Here is a 17,855-nt window from a genome sequence, read left to right as displayed (position 1 = left end):
CAAAAAAGCATAATATGGGCATAAAAAATGTAACCTATTTATTAAATGCCTGAATTACAGCACATATGAATAAGATATATTCTTACTACTGTACTAACCTGGTTCTGCAACTGTTCAAAATTCTTGCCATTAATAGAAAAATCCAGATGTATCAGAACCAGAATATAAGCAAAAATATACTGACAATTTATATACAGTACTTATTAACTAGTCTACATGTGTAACTTTTCCTACATGATCGCAAATGGGAAATATGCAATAAGATCAGGTGCTCAGACTGCTGTTTTACATCACCCGGTACTCTCATATACATCTTTTAAAGTTCATAAAGCAGTGTTGATTTGTCCTATTTTCTGATCTGACATTTTTTGAAGTTTGACAAGATCCATCTGCTCTAATATTTTCAGTCATATGACATCCACAACTCACACCGTAAAGTTTATGTTTCAATTAACATCTGGTGCCATTTTCAATAAAAGTACAGACCGGATTCAACTTAATCAATAAAATAGATCTGTTGTGAGTCAAAGTCTGTTTCTTTGGCACATGTCATATACAGTTGCTATAAATAGCAAATATGGAAAGTACTTTTTTCTATTCTTACACAAGTTACAGTTTTAATAATGTTCTCAAATATATGAGTGGAATTAACGAGATGAATAATAAAAATAACAAAAACAACTTTTTTATAGCTTTGTTTAATTGATTTTTTAATGTATGAAAAAGGAATAATCCATTTACAGTTTAGCATAATGAATATTTAAGTGAAAAAGGCCTAAAGATAACATCAAAAGCATAATGGTTGGCACGTATGGGATCATCACTGTGAGATTGGCATCATTTGCATTAAAGATCTACTACAGGGGTCTCAAATATGCAGCCCATGGAGTTATTTGCTGTGGCCTATGACAACACCCAGAAGTTGTAAAATAATTAGTAGTGCAAATTTCTTCTTCACATCCAGCCATTTTTATAAAAATTTGATTGCTATATTGTTTACTTCTTCTTTTCAACATTTCAACTGGATAACTTTTATATAAGCCACTTTCACTGAATGAAAAGGTTAAAGTGATAAGGCCCTTGGGCCAGTGAACTAGTCCCCATTCCCCATTTTGCCCTCATGGTGATTTGAGTCTGAGACCCCTGATCTACTAGATAGGATAAAAACAGCTTTTTGGTGACCATAAATTCTGGGGAAGTAGTGACAAGACGTTCAAGATGACCGCTACATACTGGATGTGATGTCAGTACCATTTTCATTTAGAACCAACAATATATCATAAGATTTCTTTAAGTGAAAACAGTATGTTGATATAACCAGCTCTTCATCAGAAGTAGCAATGAGATTTTCAAGATAGTCATGATAGGCGATATTGGACGTCCATATGGCACTATTTTCAATTAGAACCAACCAAGTAATATGACTTTCCGTTCATACGAAATAGCAATAACAAGAGTTTAAGATGGCTGTTGTGATGGTTATATTATAATTTTCTTTAAGGATCAACTAGACATGATAAAAAGTTTTGTGTGGCTATATTGTATGCCCAAGTGTCATCATTTTCGTCCTCCACTGACAGTGCAGCACGTTCTTGTTGAGTGTGTCAATTTCCAGTCTGTGAGGTAAAAGTATCTAGATGCTAACTGTTTGAACATGTAACTACCAGAGACAATCTTGGACTTTTTAGAGAAATGTTCTTTAAACAACAAATTTGATTAATGTTTGACTGATTTTTATATTTTAAAATGTATCATCCTGTACTTCATATTTGCATTTTTATTGAGGAGTTTGTCTTCCTGGGTTGTTGTGCAACTCAGTTTTACTTTTTTAGAATATCTAACATTAGGCGGCACCATATAGCCACTACTATACTGCAATGCCTTTAAGTGATACTATAAACATACCATTTTCATTTGGGACCAACTAGAACATGGGATAAATGTGTACAAAAAGATTCATGGCAATCCTCAAAGTAGTTTAGGAGGAGTAGTAATGGACATCAATAAGGTCTATAACCAGTAGAGCTAATATACAAAGAGTTTAGTAGGAACTAACACTAACACAATTTACCTGTTTTTCTCTATCATTTTTCAGAAGAGAAATGCCAGAAATAAAACCCAGCAACTTTCAATAAAATTTGTGTTCTATGAAACAACAAAACACTCCCTGCTCTAAACAATAAAACCCTCTTAGAGTCTTCCAACAATCATTTTGTCAGTTGATATCAGCATTTTTCTTTTAATATGAGTCCAACTCATTAAATTTCTAAACCATAACATTTAAGTGTATCACATAAATATTCCAATCAACATTATTTAAAGATTACATACATCTTTTGTACTGCACCAAAGACAGTTAAAGCTTTCAGACTAACAATGGAAAATTATTAATACTAGGTAAACATTACAAAAATGTATCCATTTTCATACTTAAATACATGATCTTATTACATTTATTAATTTTTTAAAAAATTAAGAGTGAAGCATAGAATGATGCAAAAATATTTACTTAAGATCCATAGGATTTTTGCAGATAACTTTTGTAATTCCACAAACTGTCCATTCTTAAAAAAAAAGAAATGTTCTAATTTGGGGTTTAATTAATTTTGCATCACTATAATGAGAAATAGGCCCTGAAAAATTCACCTGATTGTTTATTTTCAATGGCAAATTTGATAAAATTTAACACAAATACCCAACACCTGTAAAGATGAAACAACTGCCTTTCACTAAAATATCTAAACTTAAAAATCAATATCTTTTTCAAAATTTCAAATTCATGAACAAGCCAAATTTAATATTTTTGTTCATGATATAAAATTCCTACCCATTTACTAAAAGTCTGTTTAATGTACACAATTTCTCTAGCTATGAACTTTTCCAAAAGTGTTGACAATCCCTTACCTAATCAATAAATGGCAAATACATTAAGCTACTATATAATAAAAAAACATCCTGAAGTATTCCATATGAGTGCATTGTGCAATGTTGAGATTTATGTATGCAGCACATACACTGTTGAAAGACAAATAAATAAACATGACATCGTTGATGGTCTAAGGTCATCTATTGACAAGTCAAAAATGTGAAGCTCCTAATTTTATTCAAACCATATTGATTCTAAATATTCTTACAAAAATACAAAAATTATGTATTGGGGATTCAGCAGAAACCTTCCATTATTTATTACTTACAAGAACACTGATGGTACAGAGGGTTTTGGACACTATGTTCACTTTAAACAGGACCAAAGTTACATAAATTACAAGATACTAATTGTCATGTTCCCTTTTTTAAGATCACAATACCTCTAAATACATGTAATCTGATCAGCAACGTTTTATCTTATTTCTTCTCTTTATTTCTAAAATGAGAACTGATTCAAACAAATTTCCAATATTTTATGAAAAAATATGTAAGCAATTACCTTTGGTGATCACTTTCTAATGAAATAATTCTGTATCAATTAATACACAAAAGTCACAATATATCAAGGGAGGTAAGTACTCTAATGATTTTCTAATGCTTTAGTTTTGAGATTAGAATTCTGAGGTTACCTAAGTTTGACTTCATGGCCAACAGATCTAAATATAGATGAAATTAGATAAGATACGGTTAGGTAAGATAAGAGAACGGAATAATTCTTTATTTTCATACCATGACATACATCTAGATTCAAATACAAAGTATTTAAAACAAAAAAAAGAATGTCTTGTTTAAAAACACACATATACAACTGCTCAACTGTTTACTCTTGTTAAGAAGAAAACAATATAAGACAGTAAAACTAATTTGTCCTATCTATGAATAATTCATGAAATGAAATATCATCTTAAATATTATTTTTCTATAGATACCAAGATATGATTCTTAATAGAGGATATTCTTATCATTAAAAACACATACTTTCTAATTATTTCTTTTAAACTACCAACTAAATACATTATAATCTGAAAACAAGGCAGAACCACTGTTCCATCTCTGAAGTCACAAAAATGAATGAAGACTACTGTTATATCAAATAACAAATTTATTTTGATATGTTTGAGTTAATCCACATGTTCCTGATCTGATGGATTAAATTTCAAAATATGACCCAAATAAGTATAAGTATTGCGATGTATAAGAAAAAGAACATTAATAATCGAAGCTGATAGTCTTTTAAAAAATATCCACTTGAAATGATCCTGCTGCATAGTGATGTTTTTGTATTATACATCATTTGCAAATGCATAATTTATACATCTTTGATAATTTCCTTAAACCCATGACAGAAGGACTTATAAATGATACGTCATACAAAACAAAATGTGTAAAGTAATAAACCATTTGGGAGAGAAATGCAGTCCCACCTGGTAATATTTCAATTTATCTGGTGGTTATATATGCATTAACAAAATAAAAATGACAATAAACACATGCTGGCATATAAAACTGGATACTTCACTTCCCCAATGCACATATTGCAACTTACAATTAAAAAAAGGGCTGAAAAACAATATTATTAGTAACAGATTGTGTTACAAATGCATGGAATTTGCTGTCCAGTTATGCTATTCTGATAAAATATAATCTAGAAATTCAAAATGAAACTCAAAGCAGACCTGAAAGACTAACATGTATACCAAGAAATAAGATATTCAGTAGCAAATCACCTGACAATGATTCATCTATGCATGACTAAATAAACATGACAAAAGAACACAAGGTGACATAAAGAAAATGGAAAAGACAGCTATCCAGGTCATACAGTACAAACACTGAATGTTAGAAACACAAACTTTTCCTAGTGAATGAGTTATGAAGACATAGAAATTTTCTGGTAAAAGATACTGTGGCATTTAAAATGAAACTGAAAGCACATCTGAACGTATACCAAGTAATAAACCATTCAGCAGTAAATGGAGTCCTACCTAACAAATACAGTTTATGACTCAAGTCCTCTATGTACAACCAAATAACAATGACAAAAGAACACATGCCAGCATAATTCTACTGCTGATATTTAAGAAACTGGATATTAAAATTACCTGATGCACATAGCTCAATGACGAAAATTAAAACACATCAACATAATAACTTTTGTTCAGTGATACTATTCAGGCAAGATACAGTGCAATTAAAAATTAAAATGAAAGCAGACCTGAAAGAGTCAGTTATTATCTAGTATAGTAAGAAATTTAAACCAATTAGAAGCAAATGTAGTCCCACCTGACTCGCATATACTTATGACTAAGTCACTGGTGTATTACTAAAACGTAAGAAAAGAAAACATGCAAGCCTCACACAATTGGTGACATCAAGAAACTGAATACTAAACTTGCCTAATGCAGACACATAGCTACCGCAAGTTTGAAACACAAACTATCCTAAGTAACATAATGAATTACATTTACAATTACATGAAATTAATCATTCACTGACACTGTTGATTCAAATGATACTGAGGAATTTAAAATAAAACTGAAGTCCACCTGAAGGAGTTGGTTTAATATCAACATGATACATATTTGTGTAACCATTCTGTTACCTTGCGTGCGTTTAGGATGTCAGTGATATCAAAAATGTAATTTAATGTCGGTAGATGGGTCGATATAAAATTTAAAAAAAAAGGTCTTTATTGTTGCCGACCGAGTGCTTTGGAATTTGTGAACTAAGATAAAATTAAACCGATTAATATTTAAAATTGAGTTGAAACGGAAACTTAACATCTGACGGGCGAATTATTCTTACCATATTCTTTTTATCACAAAGGAATGGACAGCACACCTCTTAATTATATTAATGGCTATGTCGCCACCCATCATGCATGGCACATGCACTTGATTCTGTGGAAACTAATATGTACACTCATAATATGTTATATGGTGAGTGTCCACAGAATCAACTGCCAGTGTATTCCTACCTGTAAGACCCGACGCTGATATTTATGTTGTTGGCGTCAACAAAATCAAAATGTGCTATGTCTTACATGCAGAACTAGTGCCAGTGATGCATGGCGTTGGCAATTGTCCTTTTTTATATAGGCCTAGCATTAACGATAGTATAACCGTATAATTCGTGAATTATAAGAAACTCGTGAAAAGTATTGTTTGAATATCAGTTCAAGTAGACCTTTCTTTACAGCCAAGCCCGTGAACAGAAACAACCTGAAAACTGTATAATGTGCAAATGTAAGAGCCATGAATGAGGAAACATACCAGTTACATCCCTTGAATGGCGTCAGGAAAAAAAAACGGCGCTTCATGGTCGTAAGCGAAAGTTTCGTAAATATACCCCCTGGCAAATTTCTATGGTGTGACGTTTTGAGCTATTATTGTGTAATAAATAAATATATGGATATAATTGTGAATTTCGTCTTTCTGAATTGTGGTGTTCTTGAAAATGATGTATCACGTGTGCGCATTTGCTCATTGTAAATTAAATTGTTCTTTTAAAAATGATTACTGTACTGTACAGTACTAATTTTCTTTAAAGGTCACTGGCCATACTTCAATATTTTTCTCTTTACATCAGATTTGCAATACATTATTAAAGTAGTTGTACTCGCACACAAAGTATAATAAAAATTATCTTAATTTAATTACTCGAAATAGATCTATACAACGCTGTTACTTCCCCTTAGGTACGATTTCCCAACAATAGAGGACGCAAACGGAAATGACGTACATACATCCCACGAGACGTAGTACATACGGACATAGGACACAATTAATTTTACTATATGTTATCTACATTGGTTTCTCAGTACTGACCTTTCCACTGTGTGACAATCAATACAAATCATATGCTAATCTAAAATACCTTCAAAGATGACTTCACGGTGAAGTTCTCGTCAAAGGTTGACCTTCTCTTTTATTAGATGCTGAACTGTCAACACATCACCATGTAAACAGAACACAGATTTCACTTCCGGAGCATCACCAAGGCCTTATTACTCACTGTGCACTGCCGCCGAAATACACACATACAACAACACCCTGAGCTCATATTATCAAGAATAAACAGTTACCTTTAAATCCCTACCAAAAATGCATAAATAAAACTCTTCTATCACCACCAAAATGAGAGAGGAAAAAATGTTCTAAAAATACACTAGAACTACATTCGGGTACTGAACTGGAAGTATTAATTGTGAACCGATTCCATACACTGCTGTCGGGCATTTCTGCGCACCTAAGATTTTCGTTTCCAACATTGAAGCAAAACGCATACCGAATTCGAGCGATTGACAAAAATAAAATACAACAATGCTTACCATTTGAAAAGATGCAATTGTCACCAGAATATTCTGTTCAAAATAATATTAATTTTGGACACAGGGGATACCACGCCCCTGTTTTCCTGACTCGCGACATGTCGGCCTATTCTGCACGTAGCTTTGAAAAGATGTAATATTTATCCATCTTGCTATAGAAATGAAATATAATACTTTGGGCTATTTCTGTCAGCAGTTCATTCGAGTAATTAGGTCAGGTTTATAGCTAATTTTACAAAACTCAACGTAAAAATGCCAATAAATGGCAAGAGATATTAAGCAAACTAAACTGATCTTGTAAAAAAGTAAAGTTCAACATTTTATGAAAAATAATCTATTACATGGAAGAGAAATAACAATTAATAGGATGTAATGTGTTTACAACGTCTTGTTGATGAGGAAAAAATACTATAGAATTTAGAAACAGACTAACTGCCTGCGTTCATTGCTTGACAAACATGCACCAGCTACCAAGTGAAGAGTATCAATTAAAAAGTGTTCTCCATGGTATAGCAATGTTAGGGATCAGCTTCGCACTGCTAAAAGAGACCGCCGTAAAGCTGATTGGCTTTGGCTTTCCACCACACTCACTATTCATAAGCAAATCTATGAAGCCGCTAAGAAGAATGTCACAAATATAGTCCATGTAGCGAAATCATCCCACTACACTACTAAGATCATGGAAAGTTTAAGCTGCCAAGCGCTGTTCGAGATTACTAACAAGCTAATGTCAAGGAACAAATCTATACCACTTCCAACTACCTTCTCTCCAGTCGACCTTCCGGACATGTTTGCAAATTTCTTCCGTGTCAAAGTAGGCCCTACAAACCATTATTGATAAGCTTGACACCACAATTTCAATGTACTCGTCGTCACCATACAGTTGGGATACAGAATTTGAGCGGCAACCATTAGCAGCATTTGAACCTGTCTGTATGGATTTCGTACGTACAATCGTGATGAAGAGTGCACCAAAGTCACGTGAACTTGATCCGATTCCAACATCACTGCTGCTTGAGTGCTTAGATCCAGTATTGCCTTCACTAACTGATGTTATTAATACCTCTCTCTCTCATCCGTGGAATTCCCATCATTTTTCAAAACTGCCATAGTAAAGCCTCTGCTGAAGAAACCAACACTAGACCATAACGATTTATAGAACTACCGCCCAGTTTCTAATCTCCCATTCATATCAAAAATCTTGGAAAAGGTTGTTCTATCCCAGCTTTTATCTCATCTGAATTCAAACAGTTATTTTAGCAATGTACAGTCTGCATATCGCCCTTGCCACAGTACTGAAAATACTCTTCTAAAAGTAGTTAATGACATTCTCTCTGCGTTGGATAGCGGAAAGATTACAGTCCTCACCCTCCTTGATTTGTCTGCAGCATTTGACACAACAGACCATGATATATTACTTCACCGTCTCCAGCATGTATTTGGCATTCATGATACAGTCTTACTGTGGTTCAAGTCCTACTGGGTCAATAGGACACAAACTGTATCTGCAAATGGAATACACTCCAGCCCAGTTGATGTTCCACAGGGATCTGTTCTTGGACCTGTTCTCTTCATTCTGTACACTTAGTCGCTCTCAAGTGTCATAGATCATCATCCAGTATCTCACCAATTGTACGCTGATGACACCCAAATATACAAATCTAGCCACCCAACTGAAGTTGATACTACCATCCAAGGTGTAGAGAGGTGCATTTCTGATGTGAAATCATGGATGACATGTAACAAGCTGCAGATGAATGATGATAAAACTGAGGCCATTCTGATCACAACACAAAGACTTTCTCATTCACATCCTTTACCTCAAACAATAAATATCAGCAACACCAACATTAAATTCACACAATCAGTACGAAACCTAGGTGTTACTCTGGGCAGTACTCTCACATTGCGCCAACATGTCATGAACATATGCAAGGCTGCATATCTTTAGCTGAGACGCATCAGCTCAATTCGCAAATATCTTTCAGTTAATGCCACTAAAACACTTGTGTGTTCACTTGTGTGTTCATTAGTACTTTCAAGACTGGACTATTGTAACTCAGTTATGTCTGGTTCATCTCAATATCTGCTCCAGAAACTTCAAAAAGTTCCAAAGACAGCTGCTCGGATCCTACCTAGAGTACCACAATCAGAGCACACCTCCCCGCTGCTCTGTACCCTACATTGGCTATCCATTCGATCCAGAATCAAACACAAATTTTTTCTCTGTGCTACGTTTCACTGTCAAAATGAGCAAGACCTGTCAGTTTGTGCTTTCTCTCATATATATGTATATATATACGTTGCGAAGTATGGTTATTTTCTTTTAAAGAATATCAAGATAATTTAGTTTGTTTAAATTTGTTCAATTTTTTTCTTCTTCTGAAACCTATTTTATTTTACAGCCAATAAAAATTGTCAAAAGCCATTTGTCCTACTTGAAAAAGAACTTGTTAAAACTATTGCTGAGTTGGACCGAATTGTCTTTCAAGTTGGGACGAATTGTCTTAATCTCTTGGGCCGAATCGACGATAATGCAGCATAACTAGTAAAACTTTCCCATCCCTCACCGTATTTGATCCCACGGATTCAATCCACGTTCTTTTTCTGGTAAACAGGGTCTATCGGAAAAAGAATGAATCCTTTTGTCCCATCATCACTCTTTGGGTTACATACAGATGCAACACATTGCAACGAATTTGCTGTACAAAAGCACGATGGTAAGATATATCATATAGACATTTATGTGGGGAAATTAAGCACTTGAATGGCTAGGTTGAATAGAAGGGATAAATGTACATCATATCGGTTTTTGTCACACGGAAACTACCCATTGTTTACAGAGCTTAACAAATAATATTTTCATTTAAGAAAGCTGATTTTTAAGTCTAATTAAACATTTTCATGGTGTGTTTATATACATAACAAATGCGCTTTTTAATGACTATACTAATATCACACGTTTGTACAATATATGTGGCCAGTGACCTTTAATTAAAGTCTATTCATTCCTGATTATTGAATGTTCTGCACCCTAACTGTCATCAATAAAATTCCAGACGAAAATTATCTCTCTCTATGGACTTTTAAAGTGCTGGACATATACTGAAGTTGGGTCAAAATAACAGCGCGTCGAATGGAATCGCCACAGTTAAGGGTAGTACGAATTTGTTTACCAACATGCGTAGCTTTCATCGTGACATCACAGCGTTCGACATTCAATCAGGATTGTACTGGATAACACTGTTAGGTTCATTTCGTCCAAATTGTCTACTTACTTTAACATTGATTTTGCCGTATACACCTTTTGGCGCGTCTAAATAATGACCTTCCAAAGGAAAATGGACGCATACGAATCCAAATGAAGTGAATACTTGCCACTTAAAGGTACGCAGAATCAAATTCTAAAAAATGACACCCATTACGGAAATAGTCGGTGTTGAATACTTGTACCATAGCCGCTGACAGTCCAGTGAAATACCAGTAGCCAGTTAGGAAGAAGTTAACCACTTATAGCAGTAGACACGCTGGCTCAAGGCATGTAGATTATTTCCAAAACTGCCTAGATGACAACTATTTTAATTTGCACGAAGCTAAGTACACACTGTTTTTCCCAAAGTATCACGCAGTGAAATGGAATGAGCATCAAGTGTTCTAAAAAAAAAATAGTCTTCGGACATAACAAATGCATGTATAAATTTGGGGTAGGGTGCATCAATTTTTTATTCATTGACTTTCCACTGACTTGTCAGGTTAAGTGCATGTTTTGCTTTATTATACCTCTCCAAAAATATGGACCTTTTTTGACATCACTCATTTATTATATTTTGTTATGATTTTTTGTCTTAGGCAGGTGTATGCAAAATCAAATTTGTATATAAAATATGTCCGTTGTACCCCAAGGTTACTGATATTCTTCAGGAGGTCGGTGTGCATGTTAGCGGAGCAGCGACGATTGCTCGGTTAATTTTTTGTTTTGTGCTCAGTAAATTATAATTAGTTACACGGGTAATTATAAGTATAAGATGGGTCGCTGTGGTACTTCGTGCGGTGCGTAACACTTGATTTTGGTGTGTCTCAATACCGCCCCATCAACGACAGCAGCTAAATGTTGACGCCAAAGAGCCTGGTGGAGAAAAAGGTGAAAGTCAACGTACAGAACGCGGAAAACCGCTGCCTTGAGTCAGCGGTCTCATCCGTTTCGTACCACGCCGCCAACAATTCTTAATGGCGCATAGGTGAGCTGTACTTTGAAGACATTATCTTCCCGATGTGGGTGAGGGTCTTCGCGTGACAGCAAACATTCTAACATACTAACCCGCTTTAGTGAAAAGAGGCACCCGTACCAGTTCTGTTTGATGATACTGATCGACTTGGAGAAGATCAAGACACATTACTGGTGGACGAGGAACTTCAGTAGGCTGGTTGCTGGCCAAAACATAGATAATGGCCAAAAGGACATATGTTTCCACTATCTTCACTCGTTCACCAGGGTCGACATAAATGAATCCCGCAGTAAAAACTTCTGCGGTATAAGCGGAAAGCCACATCGCGTTGTACTACAAGAACCAGACAAGAACATCCTTGTTTTAAAATATAATCACCCCAAGATGACAGTGTCTCTATACCATTTAGGAACTTGTGGTTAGTCGCACACAGAAAGGTAAAGATTATATATATATATATATATATATATATATATATATATATATATATATATATATATATATATATATATATATATGCAGAAGGATCATATGTTTTATAATTTTATATTCATGTTTTAATTAGGCAGAAGTAGGTATTTTATTATTTTATGTAGATAATGTTTATTATTGAGTGAAATACAGTCATCAGTTGCAATTATTGTGTTATTCTCATTTTACACATATTTAGCCATTTAGGTAACCTTGAACCAGGATTACCTGTTAAGAGTTTTGTTCACTGAGCAATGCAACTACCCTGATTGCTGGTCATGATGGGTTGTTCTATTGTATGACAAGTGGTAAACAACTTTCTGACTGGTTGGTTTGCTACTTGTCTGTATAAACAACATAGTATGAACAGCTAATTAATGGTCAGCCCATTAGAGTTTTTGAAGGGTGCTGGTCATGGCATTGCATTATAGTGTCTTGTGCTTGCAAGATGTAAATTGGCCTTTGTCCCATATGATAAAGTAAATAGATTTATAATATGATTAATGTAATAGTTTATTTCATATGTACTCTGCATATTTCTCGGGAATGCATGTTGATGTATTTTAGTACATTTTAATAGGTTATCAATCTGCATTTTATTATTAGCATATCGTTCTGTCCATACCTTTGTCTGTCTGTCTGTCTGTCTGTTTCCTACTTTTGCTCTAAACACTGTTGTTTAGGTTTAGTTGATTCACTATCTCTCTAGACGGATAATTAATAAATATATGGAGTTGTAAGTTATTCGTATTGAATTTACTGTAAAGAGAATCAATGTAAACATGCAGAACAATAATGCACTGATATGATATTATTTATTATTGTAATAAATGTATTTTTTAATTGTATTTGTAGGGTGTATGTACAAAGCAATGAGAAATGTCTCAGTCTCCACCCCTATCAACCCAATAATGCAATAATGAGTAGTAGTAGAAGGCAAGTGCGGTAACATTTGGCGCCACCGTGGGACTTATTGTGCTGAGGGTCGTGGGACTCATTGTGCTGAAGTCGAGGTTGTGTACATGTGTACGATGGAAGGAGGGCAGGACCAAGTGAATGAAACAAGAATAGACGGATATGCAATCCCTTCAAGTTCGGTAACATATATATATATATATATATATATATATATATATATATATATATATATATATATATATATATATATATGTTGTTGTTGTGGGGTTTAACGCCATTTTTCAGCACACGATTGGCTATGCATGGCGGACAGTATTAATGGTGGAGGAAGAACTCGGGAAAACCCCCGAGAAGAACCACCGACCCACGGGAAGCTACTGGCAAGCTTTCTCACATACCCACATTGGCCGAATCCTGGACTCGAACCCACGCAGACAGTGGTGAAATGGCAGTGATCCGTAACGGAGAGTGCTTTAGACCACTCGGCCATATATATATATATATATATATATATATATATATATATATATATATATATATATATATATATATATATATATATCTTTTCTTGTAAGTACGAGAACTATTGTAGTTATGGTATGGTATGCGTTTTCGCTAGTGTGTGAGAAGGCACTACAATCTGATTAGATGAGATATATGAGCATATGCATACTTGACTAGATCGTACTCAATTCAGTTCTGGTGGATGTCACAGTTGTCACTAATCGTGAATGTTAAACTAAGTATAGTTTTAGAAGCTTATGTTATGTATATTTTATTTAACTTATATTTGATTTAATTTAATTGTCTGTAAGTTTTAGAATCTTTTTATGTTTAATTTCATTTCATGTTAAAATAATGTAGTTTTATTTACTATGAACTATACATTTTTCAGAAAATAGTTTTACCATGACTCTTTAGTTGTAAACACATAGTTCCCGATCTTTATTTAGAAATCAGTAAGAGAAGTAAACAACTTTCTATTTTTATCCTATTCTTATAGTAAAATGATTGGGTATTTTTGCCAAGGTCATACTGGGACTACGTGCTTTTATATGTAAATACTTCTCGAAAGTTCTGGAAAGTTGACTCTCATCCGGGAATTTGTTTTCCGTTTCGAGTTAATGTGTAATCATTGTTTATAGAAGTTTTTCTCGTCGGGCTAAATAACACTAAGACGTAAAGGTGTTCTTTTGGTGCGTGAATTTGGAGTTATTTTAATGTTCATTCAAATTGCTTGGATTCTAAAAGATCATTTCTTTTTCCTGGAAATACACGAGTGCTCAAACAGGATTCTTGGACAAAGACATTTCATTAATTCAAACACCGGATTTATTGTTTGTGAATGACACAGAACTGTAAACCTTCCAACGTCACAAAGGATACAGTATAGGGCATCGCCTTCCATCTTGGCTTCTTCGTCGGGTCTCGAACTTGAATTCATCATTAGGACTTCTAAAATTTAATTAATGGATTATTCTTGAATTGATTTAGGATTTGATTCTTAATACTGTAAGTTCTTATTTCTTTGGGGTTTTTTTACAGTATTTTTCCAGTGAAATAAATTGTTTGTTAAATTTTTTCAAAGTTTGTTGTTTTCACTCTTTCTTTTGTTACTGCTTATTTGAACCTAAATACGTAACATAAGACTTAATGAAGGTGAATGTGACATTCTACAGTGAATTCTACGGTGTGTTGTATAGGACACGCCTAGGAAAAGAGTTGACACATTTACACAGTTAGTTACATAGAAACTAGTGGTTAATTAGGGACATTTTTTTAAGAATTTATCGTAACAAGGTATTTATGTTGTTTTGTGCATGACATTTAAACACTGAATAAATTATTCTTTAACGTTGTATAGTGTAGTCATTTACAAAAACGTAGGGTGCTTTAGAAACCAAGATGCAAGGATGCAGCTTAATGTTGCTCGTGGTCTACATAAAGGCTCAAGAGCGTACTTTATGAAAATGGCGCCCGGGGCAACTATGATGGCCGAAAGGAGTTTTGGCACACACACACACACACACACCCTCGTTAAGTACACTACTGTAAAGGGGAAATACTAGTTCAAAGTCTTACATTTCGTACATTTTGCTTTGAAGCTATTTCAATCATACCAGGAAAGTGGTTTGAGATTTGAACTCTAGATTCATTAATTATAAAAATAATGGAGAACTGAATTACCAAAATTGTGGTACAGTAGATAGATGAATGTACAGTATGTACAGAAATGCATGTGAGCAGAGAATATTAAAAGATTCCAGACTGTTTATTTTGGGGATCATCATACTGTTTGGGAATAAAAATACATGGAGACTTGTGTTATTGTCTTCATCATAAAATGTTGTTTATGGCCAATACAGACCTTCCTACCATTTTTAGGTCAAGATTATTCAGGACTGACTAGAATTCATTTTTTACAACTATGTGAAGAAAAACATTCTTTGTTCATTACCTCCAAGTTTAAATAAAAAAATCTACATCTCCTTGCCACTAAACAGAGTATTCATAAGTGTCAGTGACATATCAGTTTCACTACAAACAGACTCCATTTTGCCGTGCAATGCATCATAAAAAGGTATGGACTATTTTAATCATAAGTTATTCTTTCACAAACGCTACATGCTACAGGATACTGAACTAAAATAAATGGGACATCACTGTTACCATAATTTGTAACTATTTCTTTACTATCAGAGGACCATCCCCACCCACTTTTACCTAATTATGCTTTACCAATAGTTCCTAATATTCAGAATCTGAAATGTAAAATTGACTTGATTCGTGTAAATACTTATTAGTCTGACACAATGTGTTATACTAAAACCTAAAATTCACTTGATTCTTGTATATAGTTCTCAGTTTGATATAATATGTTATACTTAGATCGACACTCGACTTGATGTATTCAAATAGTTAGCAGTTTGAAATACCATGTTTTACTGAAACGTGGCTAACGAATACACTTCGAACAGTGAAGTGATGTGTGATGTGATTTTGATTTTTAACGTAGCTTTAACAATTTTTCAGTCATATCGCTACGATGTCTGCAATGTGGCAGTTTATAGTGATGTCTAGCACTGGGGCATCATGCCGCAGACATGTAGCATGATGTCCCACCCAGTCACATTATCCTGATACCAGGCCGACCAGTCCTAACACTAACCTCTTAATGCTGAACGCCAAGCGAGGCAGCTGTTAGTACCATTTTTTAAGTCTCTGGTATGACTCGGCCGGGGATCGAACCCACGACCTCCCGCATCCGAGGCGGACGTTCTAACCACTAGGCCACCGGAGCGGTCGAACAGTGAAATCACTATATGAAATTATTCAGATCAGTAGTAAACCACTGTGGGTGAGGTAACTATATAAGTAAAAAATAAAATCATGTAAAATTATACGATCTGATCTTGATTTACAACATGAAAAACTATTTATGTGGAAATAAATTTAAATGGAAATCAAATACTGATTGAAGGACTATATAGACCACAAATGAGAGAATCGTTTGCTTGGAATGTAGATGGATTAAGCACAGATACCCCAGAACATCAAGTGAGCTTACTTAGTTTTTATGGGAGTTTTTAATATAATGTTTTTTTAAAATTATAATAAAGTGCTTCAAATATGCTATTATTGTAACATACAGCAAATTATACAAGAAACAACAAATGTTACAGGAGTATTCTGATATTTTGATGTAATTATGGTGTCAAATCCCGAATTTGTGACTAGTGTCGGTGTTCTTGATCCATCGCACTCTAGCGGAGTCAGTTACGATTGCCCAGTATATGCTACCTTAATATTTACAAACCAAAAATGTGATTGTTACGTCTGCTCAATGTTTTATGGGATCAGTACGTTGACAAAAATGATACGAATGATTGCCTTGCTACATTCACCAATCTAATTTGGAATATATGTAAAACTGTGCCACAAAAACGGTTATTATTCGCGCAAAAGACCCACCTTGGATGCACAATAAAATTAGAAAACGCGTTAGACAAAGAAAGCGGCATTACGATCGAGCAAAACGCACTCATACATGAATTAAAATATTTCCACAATCGGTAATTGGCAGATATAATTAATTTCTACACATAATTTTAAGGACTGGTGGAAACTTGTTTAAGACCACCATGGAAAGTCTTAGAAGCAATCTTGCGATTCATTGATTAAAAACGGGGCCACGGTTGCACATGATGGAGCGAAAGCTAAAATATTTAACGTTTTCTTCTGTGAACAGTCTACAAATACAGACTGATAAATTAAATATGACATAATGTCAACTTGCTGAACTGTACGTACATCAATTGCCGTAACTCATTCTCTCTTGCACAAACGTTAGTGAAGACGACGTATGTTACAGCGTTATTATTGGTTTAAATCAATCACAGGCACGTGGTCCAGATTTCGGCGTTATTATTGGTTTAAATCAATCACAGGCACGTGGTCCAGATTTCGGCGTTATTATTGGTTTAAATCAATCACAGGCACGTGGTCCAGATTTCGACGTTATTATTGGTTTAAATCAATCACAGGCACGTGGTCCAGATTTCGACGTTATTATTGGTTTAAATCAATCACAGGCACGTAGTCCAGATTTCGACGTTATTATTGTTTTAAATCAATCACAGGCACATGGTCCAGATTTCGACGTTATTATTGGTTTAAAGCAATCACAGGCACGTGGTCAAGATTTCGACGTTATTATTGGTTTAAATCAATCACATGCATGTGGTCCAGATTTCGGCGTTATTATTGGCTTAAATCAATCACAGGCACATGGTCCAGATTTCGGTGTTATTATTGGCTTAAATCAATCAGAGGCACATGGTCCAGATTTCGGCGTTATTATTGGTTTAAATCAATCACAGGTACGTGGTCCAGATTTCGACGTTATTATTGATTTAAATCAATCACAGGCACTGGTCCAGATTTCTACGTTATTATTGGTTTAAATCAATCACAGGCACGTG

General features: G+C 34.5%; 1 protein-coding gene across 5 annotated transcripts in view; it reads right to left on the bottom strand.

Moving 5' to 3' along the window:
* The window catches only part of LOC149779134 (TNF receptor-associated factor 2-like), a 93,956-nt gene that overhangs the window by 51,129 nt on the left and 24,972 nt on the right, over positions 1-17,855 (bottom strand). Inside the window, exon 1 of one of the 5 annotated variants that reach the window (XM_089939693.1) lies at positions 6,201-6,223. The exons of 3 other annotated variants lie outside the window; for them this stretch is intronic. The gene's annotated coding sequence lies outside the window, so the exon portion shown is untranslated. Of the gene's footprint in view, positions 1-6,114; positions 6,224-17,855 lie in introns of those variants that run through there. One more of the 5 variants, XM_089939691.1, reaches the window with a different exon arrangement.

This window comes from Sinohyriopsis cumingii, chromosome 17 (genome assembly GCF_028554795.1).
Source record: "Sinohyriopsis cumingii isolate HCF-2022 chromosome 17, ASM2855479v2, whole genome shotgun sequence".
NCBI classification, from domain to species: domain Eukaryota; kingdom Metazoa; phylum Mollusca; class Bivalvia; order Unionida; family Unionidae; genus Sinohyriopsis; species Sinohyriopsis cumingii.
The sequence above is the reverse complement of the archived record's forward strand: the minus strand, read 5'-3'. Positions and strand labels throughout refer to the sequence as shown.